This window comes from Xenia sp. Carnegie-2017, unplaced genomic scaffold (genome assembly GCF_021976095.1).
Source record: "Xenia sp. Carnegie-2017 unplaced genomic scaffold, XeniaSp_v1 HiC_scaffold_16, whole genome shotgun sequence".
Lineage (NCBI taxonomy): Eukaryota > Metazoa > Cnidaria > Anthozoa > Malacalcyonacea > Xeniidae > Xenia > Xenia sp. Carnegie-2017.
Genome location: NW_025813469.1, coordinates 11,125,838 through 11,146,907, shown reverse-complemented (window position 1 = coordinate 11,146,907; position 21,070 = coordinate 11,125,838).

The window sequence follows — 21,070 nt, the reverse complement described above, 5'->3', positions numbered from 1 at the left end:
TCGCTTTAGTTCGTATCAATGCCATCTTCCGGGAGGGGAGGTGAATACACGAAATGATATCAGGGTGGTGTGTACCTGCTTTATGTTTACCTTTATGTCTACCTTTACGTCTATCTTTATGTCTATCTTTATGTCTATCTATCTAACTCACCGCAATTGACCAGTGAGCGACTTAAGTGCACATGTCATATATTGCAAAATGAAATCGTTTAATTGCTTAAAATTATCAGGTAGACAAGATTCGTAGAAAAATTCCCTTACCTCATCTATAAAATTTTCCTTTTCTGCTCATGTTATGTGTCCTCACTATTTAATATTAATTGCACCAAATATTCCAAAATAACGATGGTAAACAATGATGGATGTAAACAATTTTGTAACCTCTCAATTCAACAGATGTCAGGTACCAAAATGCCCGAAAATTTACGTAATCTTTACGTTACGAAATGCAAAATTACGTTACACAAATGTCCGCAGATAGTACAGAAATGCGTGCTTTGGTTACGAAAGTGCTCTATGATCGTTACACAAATGTCCGCTGACGGTGAAGAAATGCGTGCTTTGGTTACGAAAGTGCTGTATGATCGTTACACAAATGTCCGCTGACGGTACAGAAATGCGTGCTTTGGTTACGAAAGTGCTGTATGATCGTTACACAAATGCCCGCTGACGGTACAGAAATGCGTGCTGTGGTTACAAAAGTGCTGTATGATGGTTACACAAATTTCCGCTGACGGTAAAGAAATGCGCTGTGGTTACAAAGTGTTGTATGATGGTTACACAAATTTCCGCTGACGGTAAAGAAATGCGTGCTGTAGTTACAAGCGTGCATGATGGTTACACAAATGCCCGCTGACGGTAAAGAAATGCGTGCTGTAGTTACAAAAGTGCTCTATGATGGTTACACAAATTTCTGCTGACGGTAAAGAAATGCGTGCTGTTGTTACAAAAGTGCTCTATGATGGTTACAAATTTCCGCTGACGCTAAAGAAATGCGTGCTGTTACAAAGTGCTGTATGATCGTTACACAAATGCCCGCTGACGGTAAAGAAATGCGTGCTGTAGTTACAAAAGTGTTCATGATGGTTTACACAAATTTCTGCTGACGCCAAAGAAATGCGCTGTTGTTACTACAAAAGTGCTCATGATGGTTACACAAATTTCCGCTGACGCTAAAGAAATGCGTGCTGTTGTTACAAAGTGTTGTATGATCAGCCACAAATGCCCGCTGACGGTAAAGAAATGCGTGCTGTTGTTACAAAAGTGCTCTATGATGGTTACACAAATTTCCGCTGACGCTAAAGAAATGCGTGCTGTTGTTACAAAAGTGCTCTATGATGGTTACACAAATTTCCGCTGACGGTAAAGAAATGCGTGCTGTAGTTACAAAAGTGCTCTATGATCGTTACACAAATGTCCGCAGACGGTACAGAAATGCGTGCTGTAGTTACAAAAGTCGCTGAGATGAGGTTACACAAATTTCCGCTGACGGTAAAGAAATGCGTGCTGTAGTTACAAAAGTGCTGTATGATGGTTACACAAATTTCCGCAGACGGTAAAGAAATGCGTGCTGTAGTTACAAAAGTGCTGTATGATCGTTACACAAATGCCCACTGACGGTAAAGAAATGCGTGCTGTAGTTACAAAAGTGCTCTATGATGGTTACACAAATTTCCGCTGACGGTAAAGAAATGCGTGCTGTAGTTACAAAAGTGCTCTATGATCGTTACACAAATGTCCGCAGACGGTACAGAAATGCGTGCTGTAGTTACAAAAGTGCTGTATGCGATGACAAATTTCCGCTGACGGTAAAGAAATGCGTTGTAGTTACAAAAGTGCTCTATGATCGTTACACAAACGTCCGCAGACTGTACAGAAATGCGTGCTGTGGTTACAAAGTGCCAGTATGATCGTTATCAAATGCCCACTGACGGTAAAGAAATGCGCTGTAGTTAAAAGCTGTATGATACAACAAATTTCCGCTGACGGTAAAGAAATGCGTGCTGTAGTTACAAAAGTGCTGTATGATCGTTACACAAATGCCCGCTGACGGTAAAGAAATGCGTGCTGTTGTTACAAAAGTGCTGTATGATGGTTACACAAATTTCCGCTGACGGTACAGAAATGCGTGCTGTAGTTACAAAAGTGCTGTATGATCGTTACACAAATGCCCGCTGACGGTAAAGAAATGCGCTCTGTAGTTACAAAAGTGCTGTATGATCGTTACACAAATGCCCGCTGACGGTAAAGAAATGCGTGCTGTAGTTACAAAAGTGCTCTATGATGGTTACACAAATTTCCGCTGACGGTAAAGAAATGCGTGCTGTAGTTACAAAGTGCTGTATGATTTGTTACACAAATTTCCGCTGACGGTAAAGAAATGCGTGTGCCAGATTACGAAAGTGCTCTATGATCGTTAAACAAATGCCCGCTGACGCTAAAGAAATGCGTGCTGTGGTACAAAAGTGCTGTATGATGGTTACACAAATTTCCGCTGACGGTAATGAAATGCGTGCTGTGATTACGTAAGTGCTCTATGATCGTTACACAAATGCCCGCTGACGGTAAAGAAATGCGTGCTGTTGTTACAAAAGTGCTCTATAATGGTTACACAAATGCCTGCTGACGGTACAGAAATGCGTGCTTTGGTAACAAAGTGCTCTATGATCGTTACACAAATGCCCGCCGACGGTGAAGAAATGCGTGCTTTGGTTACAAAAGTGTTGTATGATGGTTACACAAATTTCCGCTGACGGTAAAGAAATGCGTGCTGTAGTTACAAAAGTGCTGTATGATGGTTACACAAATTTCCGCTGACGGTAAAGAAATGCGTGCTGTAGTTACAAAAGTGCTGTATGATGGTTACACAAATGTCCGCTGACGGTAAAGAAATGCGTGCTGTAGTTACAAAAGTGCTCTATGATGGTTACAATGTTTCCGCTGACGGTAAAGAAATGCGTACAGTTACAAAAAGTGCTGTATGATGGTTAACAAATTCCGCTGACGGTAAAGAAATGCGTGCCAGTAGTTACAAAGTGTTGTATGATCGTTACACAAATGCCCGCTTGACGGTAAAGAAATGCGCTGTAGTTACAAAAGTGCTGTATGATGGTTACACAAATGCCCGCTGACGGAAAGAAATGCGTGCTGTGGTTACAAAGTGCTGTATGATGGTTACACAAATGCCCGCTGACGGTAAAGAAATGCGTGCTGTAGTTACAAAAGTGCTGTATGATCGTTACACAAATTTCCGCTGACGGTAAAGAAATGCGTGCTGTAGTTACAAAAGTGTTGCAAGATGGTTACACAATTCCTGACGGTAAAGAAAATGCGTGCTGATGCTACAAAGTGCTGTATGATGGTTACAATAAATCCGCTGACGGTAAAGAAATGCGTGCTGTAGTTACAAAAGTGCTGTATGATCGTTACACAAATGTCCGCAGACGGTAAAGAAATGCGTGCTGTAAAGTTACAAAAAGTGCTTGTATGATCGTTACACAAATTCCGCTGACGGTAAAGAAATGCGTGCTGTGGTTACAAAAGTGCTGTATGATCGTTACACAAATGCCCGCTGACGGTAAAGAAATGCGCTGTGGTTACAAAGTGTTGTATGATCGTTACACAAATTTCCGCTGAGGGTAAAGAAATGCGTGCTGTAGTTACAAAAGTGCTGCATGATCGCTACACAAATCTCCGCTGACGGTAAAGAAATGCGCTGTAGTTACAAAGTGCTGCATGATCGTTACACAAATCTCCGCTGACGGTAAAGAAATGCGTGCTGTGGTTACAAAAGTGCCAGGCTGATCTGTTACACAAAATGCCCGCTGACGGTAAAGAAATGCGTGCCAGAAGTTTAACAAAAGTGCTGTATGATGGTTACAACAAATTCGCTGACGGTAAAGAAATGCGTAGCTGTGATTACGAAAGTGCTGCATGATCGTTAACAAATCTCCGCTGACGGTAAAGAAATGCAAGCCAGTTACAAAGTGCTGGCATGATTTGTTACCAAATTCCGACGGCAAAGAAACGTGCGCTGTAGTTACAAAAGTGCTGTATGATCGTTACACAAATGTCCGCAGACGGTAAAGAAATGCGTGCTGTAGTTACAAAAGTGCTGTATGATCGTTACACAAATTTCCGCTGACGGTAAAGAAATGCGTGCTGTGGTTACGCGTTGTGCCATTCGATGGCACAAATGCCCGCTGACGGTAAAGAAATGCGTGCTGTGGTTACCAAAAGTGCTGTATGATCGTTACACAAATTTCCGCTGACGGTAAAGAAATGCGTGCTGTAGTTACAAAAGTGCTGTATGATCGCTACACAAATTTCCGCTGACGGTAAAGAAATGCGCTGTAGTTACAAAGTGCTGTAATGATCGTTACACAAATTCCGCTGACGGTAAAGAAATGCGTGCTGTAGTTACAAAAGTGCTGTATGATGGTTACACAAATTTCCGCTGACGGTAAAGAAATGCGTGCTGTGATTACGAAAGTGCTCTATGATCGTTAAACAAATGCCCGCTGACGCTAAAGAAATGCGTGCTGTGGTACAAAAGTGCTGTATGATTTGTTTACACAACTTCCGCTGACGGTAATGAAATGCGTGCTGTGATTACGTATGCTCTTATGATCCAACACAAATGCCCGCTGACGGTAAAGAAATGCGTGCTGTTGTTACAAAAGTGCTCTATAATGGTTACACAAATGCCTGCTGACGGTACAGAAATGCGTGCTTTGGTTACAAAAGTGCTCTATGATCGTTACACAAATGCCCGCCGACGGTGAAGAAATGCGCGTTTGGTTACAAAGTGTTGTATGATGGTTACACAAATTTCCGCTGACGGTAAAGAAATGCGTGCTGTAGTTACAAAAGTGCCAGGTGATGGTTACACAAATTTCCGCTGACGGTAAAGAAATGCAGCCAGTACAAAGTGCTGTATGATGGTTACACCAAATGTCCGCCAACGGTAAAGAAACGCGTGCTGTAGTTACAAAGTGCTCTATGATGGTTACACAAATCTCCGCTGACGGTAAAGAAATCGCGTGCTGTAGTTACAAAGTGCTGTATGGTTACAAATTCGCTGACGGTAAAGAAATGCGCCTGTAGTTACAAAAAGTGTTGTATGATGGTTACACAAATCTCCGCTGACGGTAAAGAAACGCGCTGTAGTTACAAAAGTGCTGTATGATGGTTACACAAATGCCCGCTGACGAAAAGAAATGCGCTGTGGTTACAAAAGTGCTGTATGATGGTTACACAAATGCCCACTGACGGTACAGAAATGCGTGCTGTAGTTACAAAAGTGCTGTATGATCGTTACACAAATGCCCGCTGACGATAAAGAAATGCGTGCTGTAGTTACAAAAGTGCTGTATGATGGTTACACAAATGCCCGCTGACGGTAAAGAAATGCGTGCTGTGGTTACAAAGTGCTGTATGATCGTTACACAAATCCGCTGACGGTAAAGAAATGCGTGCTGTAGGTTACAAAGTGCTGTATGATGGTTACACAACTCCGCTGACGGTAAAGAAATGCGTGCTGTAGTTACAAAAGCTGTATGATGGTTACAAATGCCCGCTGACGGTAAAGAAATGCGCTGTAGTTACAAAGTGCTGTATGATCGTTACACAAATGTCCGCAGACGGTAAAGAAATGCGTGCTGTAGTTACAAAAGTGCTGTATGATCGTTACACAAATTTCCGCTGACGGTAAAGAAATGCGCTGTGGTTACAGTGCGTTGTATGATCGCTACACAAATTTCCGCTGACGGTAAAGAAATGCGTGTAGTTACAAAAGTGTTGTATGATCGTTACACAATCTCCGCTGACGGTAAAGAAATGCGTTGTGGTTTTGCTAAAAGTGCTGTATGATCGTTACACAAATGCGCGACTGCAAAAGAAATGCGCTGTAGTTACAAAGTGCTGTATGATGGTTACACAAATTTCCGCTGACGGTAAAGAAATGCGCTGTGATTACGAAAGTGTCATGATCGTTAAACAAATGCCCGCTGACGCTAAAGAAATGCGCTGTGGTAAAAGTGCTGTATGATGGTTACAATTTCCGCTGACGGTAATGTGCTGCTGTGATTACGAAAGTGCTCTATGATCGTTACACAAATGCCCGCTGACGGTAAAGAAATGCGTGCTGTTGTTACAAAAGTGCTCTATAATGGTTACACAAATGCCTGCTGACGGTACAGAAATGCGTGCTTGGTTACAAAGTGCTCTATGATCGTTACACAAATGCCCGCCGATTGAAGAAATGCGTGCTTTGTTACGAAAGTGCTCATGATCATTACACAAATGCCCGCTGACGGTAAAGAAATGCGTGCTTTGGTTACGAAAGTGCTCTGTAATCACACAAATGTCCGCTGATCGGTACAGAAATGCGTGCGTTACGAAAGTGCTCTATGATCGTTACACAAATGCCTTTGAGGTCACCAACACTAGTTGCGTAGTTTCATGGAAAACAAATGTCGTTGTTTTAAGATTACACACGATTTTGTGAATATTTTTACTCTCGTCTCTTTTCACCATTGATTATCGTTCAGTGGTTTGACTTAGCTGACATATTGTTTGTTATTGTTTATTGTTACAAGAATTTTTCATTATCTTTCCAAGAACCTACCAAGATCCTTACCAAGATCCTTTTCTAAGATCAAGTAAGAACTGATAGATTTGCATAATTTGTAAAATTTTTGCATGACGTTGCCATAACCTTACAAGATATTTTCAATGACCTTCCATGACCTTTTACAAGATATTTTCATGACCTTGCCATCTTAAAGATTTTTTCATGATCTAGCTTCCAAGATCAGTCTATCTAAGACCATGCAAAAATTGCCAGATAATGGATGATCGTACAAAATGTTTTCACGATCTTCCCACGATCTTTTTAATGCCATGCAAGAACTTGCCAAATATCACAAAAATTATGATCTTTCCTAGATCTCACCTTGATCCCACCAAGATCTTGCTAAGCGCATTTATTTATTGATTGAGAGAACGACATTTCATACATGTCGGAATACAGTTTCGACAGAAACGTAGTCGAAGATATTGCAAAACGGTCGTGACATAAAATCAAAGCAATGTTTCAAGCAAATTAGAAAGTGTTGGACAGTTAATGGGTCATTGATTGAACACGAAGTACAAATCACTTACTTTAAATCTCGCATAAGTTTAATGTAAACAATATTAAATATTTAATATTATTTGGACAATCTTCATTCATGACCCAACTACTTCATTTTATACTCGACATTCTACCTCGTGTACGCGTAACGTACCTATTTTTACTTTTTTCAGTTTTCTCTTCGATACCAAACCGTAGGTATAAGTAATAAATTTTTCCCATGTTAGATTCATTTTAGTGAATCGTTTAATATTAATATTTAAGAGATATTAAACCAATCACTTGTGATGAATTGTTCAAAACTCAAAAAGTATTACAAAAATCGGGAGAAAGAAAGAACACATATGTATGAAGAAATAAAATTTTCATTCCATCATACCCAAGTCGTTTCTGATTAGAACCTCGACAAAAATTTCATAAGCAAAAGAAAACATGACTAAAGTTTGTTAAAACGTGACTAAATCACTGAAGCATTATAGAGCGTGATCGAACAAACTCAAAACAAAATGTTTGGCGTTTTTTCTGACCACGGAGTTGTACGATTTAGTAGGTGTCATTTTTAAGTTTCGTTCAATAACTAAAAAAGAAACATTTAAAATATCCATGTCTTTATGTTAGTGTTTTTTTTACAGCGTTATAAAGCAATCTTCAGTATGTTGGTAAACTATAATGAACAAGTAAAGTAACCTTCAGTATGTTGGAAATCTATAATGAACAAGTAAAGTAACCTTCAGTATGTTGGAAATCTATAATGATCAAGTGAAGTAACCTTCAGTATGTAGGAAATCCATAATGAACAAGGAAAGTAACCTTCAGTATGTAGGAAATCTATAATGAACAAGTAAAGTAACCTTCAGTATGTTGGAAATCTATAATGAACAAGTAAAGTAACCTTCAGTATGTAGGAAATCTATAATGAACAAATAAAGTAACCTTCAGTATGTTGGAAATCTATAATAAACAAGTAAAGTAACCTTCAGTATGTTGGAAATCTAGAATGAACAAGTAAAGTAACCTTCAGTATGTTGGAAATCTATAATGAACAAGTAAAGTAACCTTCAGTATGTAGGAAATCTATAATGAACAAATAAAGTAACCTTCAGTATGTTGGAAATCTATAATAAACAAGTAAAGTAACCTTCAGTATGTTGGAAATCTAGAATGAACAAGTAAAGTAACCTTCAGTATGTAGGAAATCTATAATGAACAAGTAAAGTAACCTTCAGTATGTAGGAAATCTATAATGAACAAGTAAAGTAACCTTCAGTATGTTGGAAATCTATAATGAACAAGTAAAGTAACCTTCAGTATGTTGGAAATCTATAATGAACAAGTAGAGTAACCTTCAGTATGTTGGAAATCTATAATGAACAAGTAGAGTAACCTTCAGTATGTTGGAAATCTATAATAAACAAGTAGAGTAACCTTCAGTATGTTGGAAATCTATAATGAACAAGTAGAGTAACCTTCAGTATGTTGGAAATCTATAATAAACAAGTAAAGTAACCTTCAGTATGTAGGAAATCTATAATGAACAAGTAGAGTAATCTTCAGTATGTTGGAAATAATCTATAATGAGCAAGTGCTGTATTTACTAATAAAGTGCTGGATTTACTACTGAATCGATAATCCCAAAGGTGGTTTGCAAGTAGGTCTTAAAATATTTATGAAACAAATATTTTGCTGCATACATAAATTATATTTCCATTGAAAAAACCTTGTGACAGATTTTCGCACAGATTTTTTCATTCTCAAACACACCCAGTGACGTCACTGGATGAAATTCTTAAGCAGAACTTAAAGTAACAGTTAAAGTAACATATCAGTAAATATATCTGATAACTCAAGTTCTTATGTAATGTGAACAGGTTGTGTGATTGGCATTTCTTGTGCGCATGCGTCATAACTTCTTTTGATGTTAATATAATATAGTAAAGAGATCAGCCAAATGTTGTCATGTATGGATCTAATTTGTTGGCAACTTTAGGATATAAAGATTTTTGCGCTTTGAAGACCATAGACATTTTTATTACCTTTTTTAAGTTTTCATCAAATCATTTATTTGTCACACCTCATGTTAGGGAAATGAAAATTGTTTTAAAAAATATGCTATGTAAACTTGGCAGTGATTTTGATTTTGATGAACAAAGCCTTTACAAAACCACAAGACAAATCCACACACTGCAATTTGAAGTTTTTGTACAGAAACTATAGCTATAAATTTTCTTTCTCCTCAGTCAAAAGTAAAATATTAAAGTCATTTCTTTCATCAGAAGTTTGTGGTAGTAATCAAAAGTTATATGGACATTGGAGGTTTCCGTATTTAACTTTAAGCTTTTTTTGTTTTACTTAATATAAACAAGATTTACTGAGTTATAATGTTCTGATTATTTAAAGAACATTTTCTTGCTTATAAATACTTCTCTCCAGAAGGTAAAATTTCAGCAATGGCTCCACATCGTGGTTCCTTCATTGAAGGAAGATATATCCATGAATAACTGCTACCCATTCTAAAACACTCCACCGTTTTAAGATATTCACAATTATCATTCAGACCTCCCATGACAACAATTGTATCATCTGTTATAACTGCACAACACTTAAATCTCTTTTCTAACATGGATGGTAAGACTGTAATCTTACCTGTCTTAGTGTCATACATGATAACACAGTTTGATATTTTGCTATGATCATAGCCTCCAAGAAGAATAACTTGATCTCTCCATCGAACAGTTGCCATTCCACACAATGGATGAGGTAATGGAGGCATTTCCTTAAATGTAAAAGTCCTTGGATCAAACTGCAAAACTGAAGAGAAAACTTCCCAATCTTTTCCATATCCTCCATAAATAAGAACTTTATCATCAACAACTTCAGCTCCATAGTCACAGCTCCAGGGTTCAGGCATATGACACAACTTTTTCAAAACATAAGATCTTTTACCTCTAATCTTTATTTCACTAATTTGATACAATGTTGTATGTTTATCATAATCATATCCTCCAATGTGAAAGATTTGTTGTTTATAAACAACAGTTTGATGATGCCAACATCCATAAGGAAGCTTTGCGGGAAATGTCTTCCATGCCAAAGGAAACTTGTTAAGATTCAATGTCTCAATTGACTTGCATTCATTACCTCCAACAACAAATAAATTATCATTATAAATAAATGATGAAGCATACTTGTGTTCATTTTCCATTGATGCAATGTTAAACCATTTCTCCTCCTTCCATGAAAATATTTCAACACTCCTGTTTTGGTAACCTCCAGCAATCAAAATATCACATTTTACTGAGTCCATCACCAGTTCAATTGATGATGTCAATGTTTGAACATGTTGTTCATTTATGTTCATTTTTTCCAGCATTTGAAACATTGTGGCTTTCATTTCTCCCATTTCTTTGGTCACTGTAGAAAGATTTTGTTGAACATCTTTCATTTCTTTCCTTGATTCCGTCATTTCTTTGGTCACTGTAGAAAGATTTTGTTGAACATCTTTTATTTCTTTCCTTGATTCCATCATTTCTTTGGTCACTGTAGAAAGATTTTGTTGAACATCTTTGATATCTTTCCTTGATTCCGTCATTTCTTTGGTCACTGTCGAAAGATTTTGTTGAACATGTTTTATTTCTTTCCTTGATTCTTTCATTTCTTTGGTCACTGTAGAAAGATTTTGTTGAATGTCTTTTATTTCTTTCCTTGATTTCATCATTTCTTTGGTCACTGTAGAAAGATTTTGTAGAACATTTTCTATTTCTTTCCTTGATTCCATCATTTCTTTCTGTATTTTCGTAGACAGACTACATACATCAACAAGTTTTTTATCTGTTTCAGCTTTAACTTGTTCAATTTTTCCATTTATTTTATTAATTTGCATTTTCACTTGATCCTCAAAACTTTGTTGAAACATTTCTTTTATCTCCGCAAAATCGTGAGAAAAAATCTTTCTGTATTCACATAACTCAGTTTCATGTTTAATCTTGTCTCGTTTGTTTATCTCCTTGTCACAACGTTCATTAGAACACAACACTGGAGCAAAACCACAATTTTCAACATGTCTTTCAAGATCTTCGACGTTTATAAATTCTGGACAACCACGATCAGCGAAGTCGCAGCTTATCTTAAACTTTGAAATCAAGTTGTTTACAAAACGCGCTGAAAGAAGTGTAGGTACAGTCAAATTATCTTGACATTGAGGACATCTTTGTGCATTAACTCGTAGATGTTCTTCGATACAAGAACGGCAAAAGATGTGTTCGTTATGTTGACACATTCTGGCATCTTTAGCGACGTTAAGGCAAATTGAACAGTGAAAATTTTCATCAACAGCATTCTTAAATCTCGATTCATCATATCCACTTTCGTTATTATGAGAACGATAGGCCATTTCATACGTCTTCACTTATAATTCAGCGTGAAAATTAATCCAAATGTAGACGATAAAACAGAATAATGCATGGTCAATTCCAAGAGTAACCATCCCCCCCCCGGGATCCCCCTAGGCATTTGCCCTGGAGACCTTTCTCGGGGGTCGGGAGTTTGCTCGTAAAAGAGATGCTGGGGAGCCGGGTATTTTACTCCAGCAATAATACCCCGGGGATTTGATACCATTTGTGTACGCGAGTCGCGACTATTGATTTCTATTAATCGCGACATTAAGTACCGATTCCCATCTCCTGGTATCCAGACGGACCATCGTGCAGTTTTTTTCCTTACCCAGTTGCTGATGATGTAAAGAGACCTTAGGGAGTGAAGGATTGCGAAACATGCACGGGAGTTTGCTATGGGCATTATGTCACCGATGTGTCAGAGCTGCTAAATTTATATGCAGTTGGCAAAGCTATAAGGAGCCCGCCGCCGTCTGAAATACTGGCAGACTTTCACAAGAATCACAGTGGTGGATGTGTAGAGGATACTGACATAAGCATGCTTGCCAAGAAATAGTTGCTGTCAACCAAAGATGTTAAATTGTGGCTTCAGCACTTGACGCAAATTTCTGTGAACAGGGAAAAGAGGTGCTGAAAAGCAAAAGCAACAAGAAAAAAGCGGAGCAAGGGAAAGGAACTCAGGAACGAATTTCTTTTACTACACTTATTTTTTATAAGACCTCATATATCTTGTTTAATAAATTATTAAAAAGTGTTCCTAATTTTCGTGATTTAAAGTTAATTGGTCCCGGAGCGGGGCATTTGCCATTGGCATCTTGCCTGGGGGCTGAGTATTTGCCTTCTTGCCTTTCCCCGGCAGGGGGAGAATTGAACTATTAAAACGAAAAAAATCAAATTCCCGGGGGGATGGTAACTCTTGGAATTGACTCATGCATAATGCAATAAGTAGATTTACAAAGCACATAAACAGTATTTAAAGAAATAGGTACAATCGCGTTCACAAGCTTGGCATAGTGGTAGTTATCGATGGGATAATGATTTCAACCTGCTATCTTTTCTTTATACAACGTAATTTTATCCTGTGGATAGCTATCTACTGTATAGAAGATTTTCCCACTGGATATGACTTATTTATAAATACTTATTTAAAGGTCATTTAAAAATACTTTGGCCCCATGATACTTGTTCTTTATCGGTTATTTTGAAAAGCATGGGGACTAACTATAAAAACCCTATACTGATTCTTGAGTTATATTTATTAAGTCTACCGAAAATTGATGTAGGTGTGCGTTCGAGGTCGTAGAATGCATCTTGTTTCTTTTATATAAGGCAAGGATCATGGCAAGGCCTTATATTTTATAAAATGCGCAGTTTTATTTGGAAAACGGGTAGTTTTAAACTCTAAAATAGACAGTTCAATTAAATTATCGAGAAAATATGTTAGACTAACCAAACGTTAAAATGACAAAACATTCAAATTATATTGTCTTGTTTATTTGTAAAACAAACTAAAAGTTTGAGCGTCTTAGTTTTGAAGTAAAATAATAATAATTAAAGTTTATAGTTGTTTGGTTCTTCAGAAATAAATTAAAAGCCACAAATTATTAAATTGAATTCATCTTGTTGTTCGCATTCATTTTTTGCAAACATAGTAACTTTTTTTCTAATTGTGCTCTCAAAAACTAAAATGCCATTTTATAGACCTGACTTTCATATTTTATAAATCGTTCTGGCGTTTTCTCTGCAAAATTACCAGATCCTCCTTAACGTAAGACGTTGGATTTGGAGCAAAGGCAGTTCTGAGTAATTCTTAAAATGACTGCCTTTATGAGGTGCATAACGGCAGTAACATTAAAGTTGATGCCATACAACACAAACATCTGTTCTTTATTTGCTTTTTAAGCCCCTTTCTTAAAGTTGCCAACTCCCCCGTCCATTGTTGTATGCTGCTGTTATTCAATCAAATAACTGTTCAGTTCTCACAAACACATATCTGAATAAATTTTTTACACACTTTTTATATATTTGTGCATCATTAACCCTTGCATGGAGGTAAATGTAAACACTCTGGGGCCCGGTTGCACGAAACTTGGATAGCATTATCCATTGGATAGCAAAATTTTCAAACTTGTTAAAAGATGTTTATATTTTTCTTACAACAAAGTAATTTTGTAATCTGAAATTGATGGTCACAACCCCTGCATGAAGTTGATGGTCACAGCCCCCCGGCATAAAGTTGAAGGTCACAACTCCACTAGCATAAAGTTGAACATTTTTGTTATTCAATCAATCAATGGTCCAGATATTTTATGTTTAGAGTGTGAATTAAAACAAGTGGCAAATGAGATCATATTTTCAAATGAGTTCAAACCAGGTGGGTATAAACAAACATAAGGAAAATTTCACTCTCGAGGACATTTGTTTCAATGTTTTGTATTTGTTTCATTGAACAGAACCAATAGATGTGTCGATGATCGATGACTTAGTTTCAGCTGAAGGTACAGTGAAAAATTTATGTTATCTTATTATTATATCATGTTTTATCCTGAAAAAGTAAGGGGTCACATAACCCATTTTGGCCACAATATTCCTGACTTTTAGACTTTCCATCTCACTGAGCCACTTAGTAAGGGATACATCCACAGGGATACAAGTTTCCATTTGCCCTCATACAGGTCTCCATTTGCCCTCATACAGGTCTCCATTTGCCCTCATACAGGTTTCAATTTGCCCTCATACAGGTTTCCATTTACCCTCATACAGGTTTCCCTTTTCCCTCATAGAAGTTTCCATTTACCCTTATAGAGGTTTCCCTTTGCCCTCATGCAGGTTTCCATTAACTCTCGTACAGGTTTCTAGTTGCCCTCATACAGGTCTCCATTTGTCCTCATACAGGTTTCCATTTGCCTCATGGTTTCCATTACCCTCATAGGTTTCCTTTCCCCTCATAAGTTTCCATTTAACCTCATACAGGTTTCCTTTGTTCTCATGGGTTTCCATTTACTCGTTTCCAGTTGCCTCATACGGTTTCCATTTGCCCTCATACAGGTCTCCATTTTCCCTCAAACAGGTTTCCATTTACCCTCATACAGGTTTCCATTTACCCTCATACAGGCTTCCCTTTGCCCTCATACAAGTTTCCATTTACCCTCATACAGGTTTCCCTTTGCCAAAATACAGGTTTCCATTTACCTTCATACAGGTTTCCCTTTGCCCTCATACAGGTTTCTATTTGCCTTCATACAGGTTTTTATTTAGTCTAGAACATTATATACACTAACATTTTCCATGTGTACAACTTTTTTATTGATAGTTTTGGCTCCTCTTCTTCGACTCTCCCCACCAGCCGGAGATGCTGACATTACCTTCAATCAGACAAGCTCCGAAGGCTTCTGTGATCTATTTGACATTCCAAATCTTGAGGCGATGCCTGCTTTTCCAAGTGTCTCTGCAACATAACCATCGAAGACCATAACATTTCTACTATTGTACTGACATTGTAAAGTGTTGTGTCATGTATCATAAGAGGCGTGATGATCGAACCCCCTGGAATTGTTCGTATCGGACCCATGTTCCAGGAGGGGAGGTTAATTAGCATGCGCAAAATAAAGGATGGGATATACCTGTCTTTTCAACATAAACTTGCAAACCTGTCTCTGTTTACTCGCTTTAGTTCGTATCAATGTCATCTTCCGGGAGAGGAGGTGAATACACGAAATGATATCAGGGTGGGGTGTACCTTTATGTTTACCTTTACGTCCATCTTATGTCTACGTTTATATCTATCTATCTAACTCACCGCAATTGACCAGTGAGCGACTTGTCATATATTACAAAATGAAATCGTTTAATTGCTTAAAATTATCAGGTAGACAAGATTCGTAGAAAAATTCCCTTACCTCATCTATAAAATTTTCCTTTTCTGCTCATGTTATGTGTCCTCACTATTTAATATTAATTGCACCAAATGTTCCAAAATAACGATGGTAAGCAATGATGGATGTAAACAATTTTGTAACCTCTCAATTCAACAGATGTCAGGTACCAAAATGCCCGAAAATTTACGTGATCCTTACGTTACGAAATGCACAATGACGTTACACAAATGTCCGCTGACGGTAAAGAAATGCGTGCTTTGGTTACGAAAGTGCTCTATGATCGTTACACAAATGTCCGCTGACGGTACAGAAATGCGTGCTTTGGTTACGAAAGTGCTCTATGATCGTTACACAAATGTCCGCTGACGGTACAGAAATGCGTGCTTTGGTTACGAAAGTGCTCTATGATCGTTACACAAATGTCCGCTGACGGTAAAGAAATGCGTGCTTTGGTTACGAAAGTGCTCTATGATCGTTACACAAATGTCCGCTGACGGTACAGAAATGCGTGCTTGGTTACGAAAGTGCTCTATGATCGTTACACAAATGTCCGCTGACGGTAAAGAAATGCGTGCTTTGGTTACGAAAGTGCTCTATGATCGTTACACAAATGTCCGCTGACGGTAAAGAAATGCGTGCTTTGGTTACGAAAGTGCTCTATGATCGTTACACAAATGTCCGCTGACGGTACAGAAATGCGTGCTTTGGTTACGAAAGTGCTCTATGATCGTTACACAAATGTCCGCTGACGGTACAGAAATGCGTGCTTTGGTTACGAAAGTGCTCTATGATCGTTACACAAATGTCCGCTGACGGTAAAGAAATGCGTGCTTTGGTTACGAAAGTGCTCTATGATCGTTACACAAATGTCCGCTGACGGTACAGAAATGCGTGCTTTGGTTACGAAAGTGCTCTATGATCGTTACACAAATGTCCGCTGACGGTACAGAAATGCGTGCTTTGGTTACGAAAGTGCTCTATGATCGTTACACAAATGTCCGCTGACGGTAAAGAAATGCGTGCTTTGGTTACGAAAGTGCTCTATGATCGTTACACAAATGTCCGCTGACGGTACAGAAATGCGTGCTTTGGTTACGAAAGTGCTCTATGATCGTTACACAAATGCCTTTGAGGTCACCAACATCTAGTGTTGCGTAGCGTCATGGAAAACAAATGTCGTTGTTTTAAGATTACACACGATTTTGTGAATATTTTTTTACTCGTCTCTTTTCACCATTGATTATCGTTCAGTGGTTTTGACTTAGCTGACATATTGTTTGTTATTGTTTATTGTTACAAGAATTTTTCATTATCTTTCCAAGAACCTACCAAGATCCTACCAAGATCCTTCTAAGATAAAGCAAGAACTTGATAGATCTTGCATAATTTGTAAAATTTTTTGCATGACGTTGCCATAACCTTACAAGATATTTTCATGACCTTTCCATGACCTTACAAGATATTTTCATGACCTTGCCATCATCTTAAAAGATATTTTCATGATCTAGCTTTCCAAGATCAGTCTATCTAAGACCAAGCAAAAATTGCCAGATAATGGATGATCGTACAAAATGTTTTCACGATCTTCCCACGATCTTTTTAATGCCATGCAAGAACTTGCCAAATATCACAAAAATTATGATCTTTCCTAGATCTCACCTTGATCCCACCAAGATCTTGCTAAGCGCATTTATTTATTGATTGAGAGAACGACATTTCATACATGTCGGAAAACAGTTTCAAGAGAAAAGTAGTCGAAGATATTGCAAAACGGTCGTGATATAAAATCAAAGCAATGTTTCAAGCAAATTAGAAAGTGTTGGACAGTTAATGGGTCATTGATTGAACACGAAGTACAAATCACTTACTTTAAATCTCGCATAAGTTTAATGTAAATAATATTAAATATTTAATATTATTTGGACAATCTTCATTCGTGACCCAACTACTTCATTTTATACTCGACATTCTACCCGCGTGTACGCGTACGTACCTATTTTTACTTTTTTCAGTTTGTTTCTCTTCGATACCAACCGTAGGTATAAGTAATAAATTCTTTCCCATGTTAGATTCATTTTAGTGAATCGTTTAATATTAATATTTAAGAGATATTAAACCAATCACTTGTGATGAATTGTTCAAAACTCAAAAGTATTACAAAAAATCGAGAGAAAGAAAAAACACAATATGTATGAAGAAATAAAATTTCCATTCCATCATACCCAAGTCGTTTCCCGATTAGAACTCTCGACAAAAAATTTCAGTAAAGCGTGCTGAAAACATGACTAAAGTTTGTTAAAAACGTGACTAAATCGACTGAAGCATTAATTGAGCGTGATCGAAACGTGACTCAAAACCAAACGTTTGGCGTTTTTCTGACCACGGTACATGTTGTACGATTTAGTAGGTGTCATTGTAAAAGTTTCGTTCAATAACTAAAAAAGAAACATTTAAAATATCCATGTCTTTATGTTATTGTTTTTTTTACAGCGTTATAAAGCAATTTTCAGTATGTTGGAAAACTATAATGAACAAGTAAAGTAACCTTCAGTATGTTGGAAATCTACAATGAACAAGTGAAGTAAGCTTCAGTATGTTGGAAAACTATAATGAACAAGTAAAGTAACCTTCAGTATGTTGGAAATCTACAATGAAGAAGTAAAGTAACCTTCAGTATGTTGGAAATCTATAATGAAGAAGTGAAGTAACCTTCAGTATGTTGGAAATCTATAATGAACAAGTGAAGTAACCTTCAGTATGTTGGAAATCTACAATGAACAAGTGAAGTAACCTTCAGTATGTTGGAAATCTACAATGAAGAAGTAAAGTAACCTTCAGTATGTTGGAAATCTATAATGAGCAAGTGCTGTATTTACTAATAAAGTGCAGGATTTACTACTGAATGGATAAACAAATATTTTGCTACATACATAAGTTATTTTCCATTGAAAAAACCTTGTGACACATTTTTCGCACAGATTTTTTCATTCTCGAACACACCCAGTGACGCCACTGGATGAAATTCTTAAGCAGAACTTAAGGTAACAGTTAAAGTAACATATCAGCAAATATATCTGATAACTCAAGTTCTTATGATGTAATATGAACATGTTTTGTGAGTGGCATTTCTCGTGCGCATGCGTCATAACTACTTTTGATGTTAATATAATATAGTAAAGAGATCAGCCAAATGTCGTTGTCATGTATTGATCGAATTTGTTGGCAACTTTGGGATTTAAAGATTTTTGCATTTTGAAGATAATAGATATTTTCATTAATATTTTTTAGTTTTCATCAAATCATTTATTTGTCACACCTCATGTTAGGAAAATAAAAATTGTTTTATAAATATGCTATGTAAACTTGGCAGTGATTTTGATTTTCATGAACAAAGCCTTTACAAAACTACAAGACAAATCCACACACTGCAATTTGAAGTTTTTGAAAGGGAAATATAGCTATAAATTTTCTTTTCCCTCAATCATTAGTAAAATATTAAAGTCATTTATTTCACCAGGAATTCGTGGTAGTAATCAAAGGTTATATGGACATTGGAGGTTTACATATTTAACTGTTCTACTTAATATAAACAGGTTTTACTGAGAGTAATAATGTTCTGATTCTTTAGAGAATAATTCTGTGCTTATAAATAGTTTTGTCCAAAAGGTAAAATTTCAGCAATGGCTCTACCTCGTGGTTCATTCATTGAAGGAAGATATGTCCATGAAGAACTGCTTCCCATTTCAAAACACTCCACAGATTTAAGATCTTCACCTTCATCATTCTCACCTCCCATGACAACAATTGTATCCCCTGTTATAACTGCACAACACGACCTTCTCTTTTCCAACATGGTTGGTAAGACTGTAATCTTACCTGTTTTGCTGTCATACATGATAACACTGTTCAAATATTCTCTTCTATCATAACCTCCAAGAAGAACAACTTGATCTCTCCATTGAACTGTTGCCACTTCAGCCCATGGATGAGGTAATGGAGGCTTTTCTTTAAATGTAAGAGTCCTTGGATCAAACTCCAAAACACTGGACGAAACTTTGCCATCTTTTACCCATCCTCCAAAAATAAGAACTTTATGATCAACAACAACAGCTCCATGGCTACAACGTGGTTCAGGCATATGACACAACTCTTTTAAAACATGAGTTGTTGTACCAGTAATCTTTATTTCACTGATCAAATCTGATACTTTACCATTAATGCATCCTCCAATGAAAAGGATTTGTTGTTTATAAACAACAGTTTGATGACGCCAACACTCATAAAGAAACTCTGTGGGAAATTTTCTCCATGTCAAAGGTGACTGTTTTATATTCAATGTCTCCATTGACTTGCTGCCCCATCCTCCAACAACAAATAAATTATCATTATAAATAAATGATGAAGCACCGCTGTGTTCATTTTCCATTGATGCAATATTAAACCATTTCTTCTCCTTCCATGAAAATATTTCAGCACTCTTGAAGGAACCATGTGGGTAACCTCCAGCAATCAAAATATCTTCTTTTCCTGAGTTCATCATTCCCTCAATTGATGATGTCAATGTTTTCACATGATGTTCATATATATTCATCTTTTCCAACATTTGAAGCATCATGGCTTTCATTTCTTTCATTTCTTTGGTCACTGTAGAAAGATTTTGTTGAACATTTCTTATTTCTCCTTTCGATTCCATCATTTCTTTCTGTAATTTGGTGTTTTGGTTTGTCAGTGACTCCATTTTTCCATTTATTTTATCAATTGGCATTTTTACTTGATCCTCAAAACTTTGTTGAAACATTTCTTTTATCTCCGCAAAATCGTGAGAAGGAATCTTTCTGTATTCACATAACTCAGTTTCATGTTTATTCTTGTCTCGTTTGTTTATCTCCTTGTCACAACGTTCATTAGAACACAACACTGGAGCAAAGCCACAATTTTCAACATGTCTTTCAAGATCTTCAACGTTGATAAATTCTGGACAACCACGATCAGCGTAGTCGCAGCTTATCTTAAACTTTGAAATCAAGTTGTTTACAAAACGCGCTGGAAGAAGTGTAGGTACAGTCAAATTATCTTGACATTGAGGACATCTTTGTGCATTAACTCGTAGATGTTCTTCAATACAAGAACGACAAAAGATGTGTTCGTTATGCTGACACATTCTGGGATCTTTAACGACGTTGAGACAAATTGCACAGCGAAAATTTTCATCAACAGCAATTTGAAATCTCGATTCATCATATCCACTTTCATTATTATTAGAACGATAGGCCATTTTTATACGTCTTTACTTATAATTCAGCGTGAAAATTAATCCAAATGTCGACGATAAAAGAGAATAATGCAATAAAGCAGATCTACAAAACATAAACAATATTTAAAGAAATAGGTACATCGCGTACACAAGCTTGGCATGGTGGTAGTTATCGATTGGATAATGATTCAACCTGCTATCTTTGCATTATACAACGTAATTTTATCCTGTGGATAGCTATCTACAGTATAGAAGACTTTTTCACTGGATATGACTTATCCATTGGATAACTTGTCCGACTTTGATACAACTGGTCCCAGGACTAAATTTGCTATTTGGCTACGTCACTGATGGTGTACATAAAAGAGAAGATCTTCAGAAATAGGTTTATTCAAAAATTTCAATACCTGCA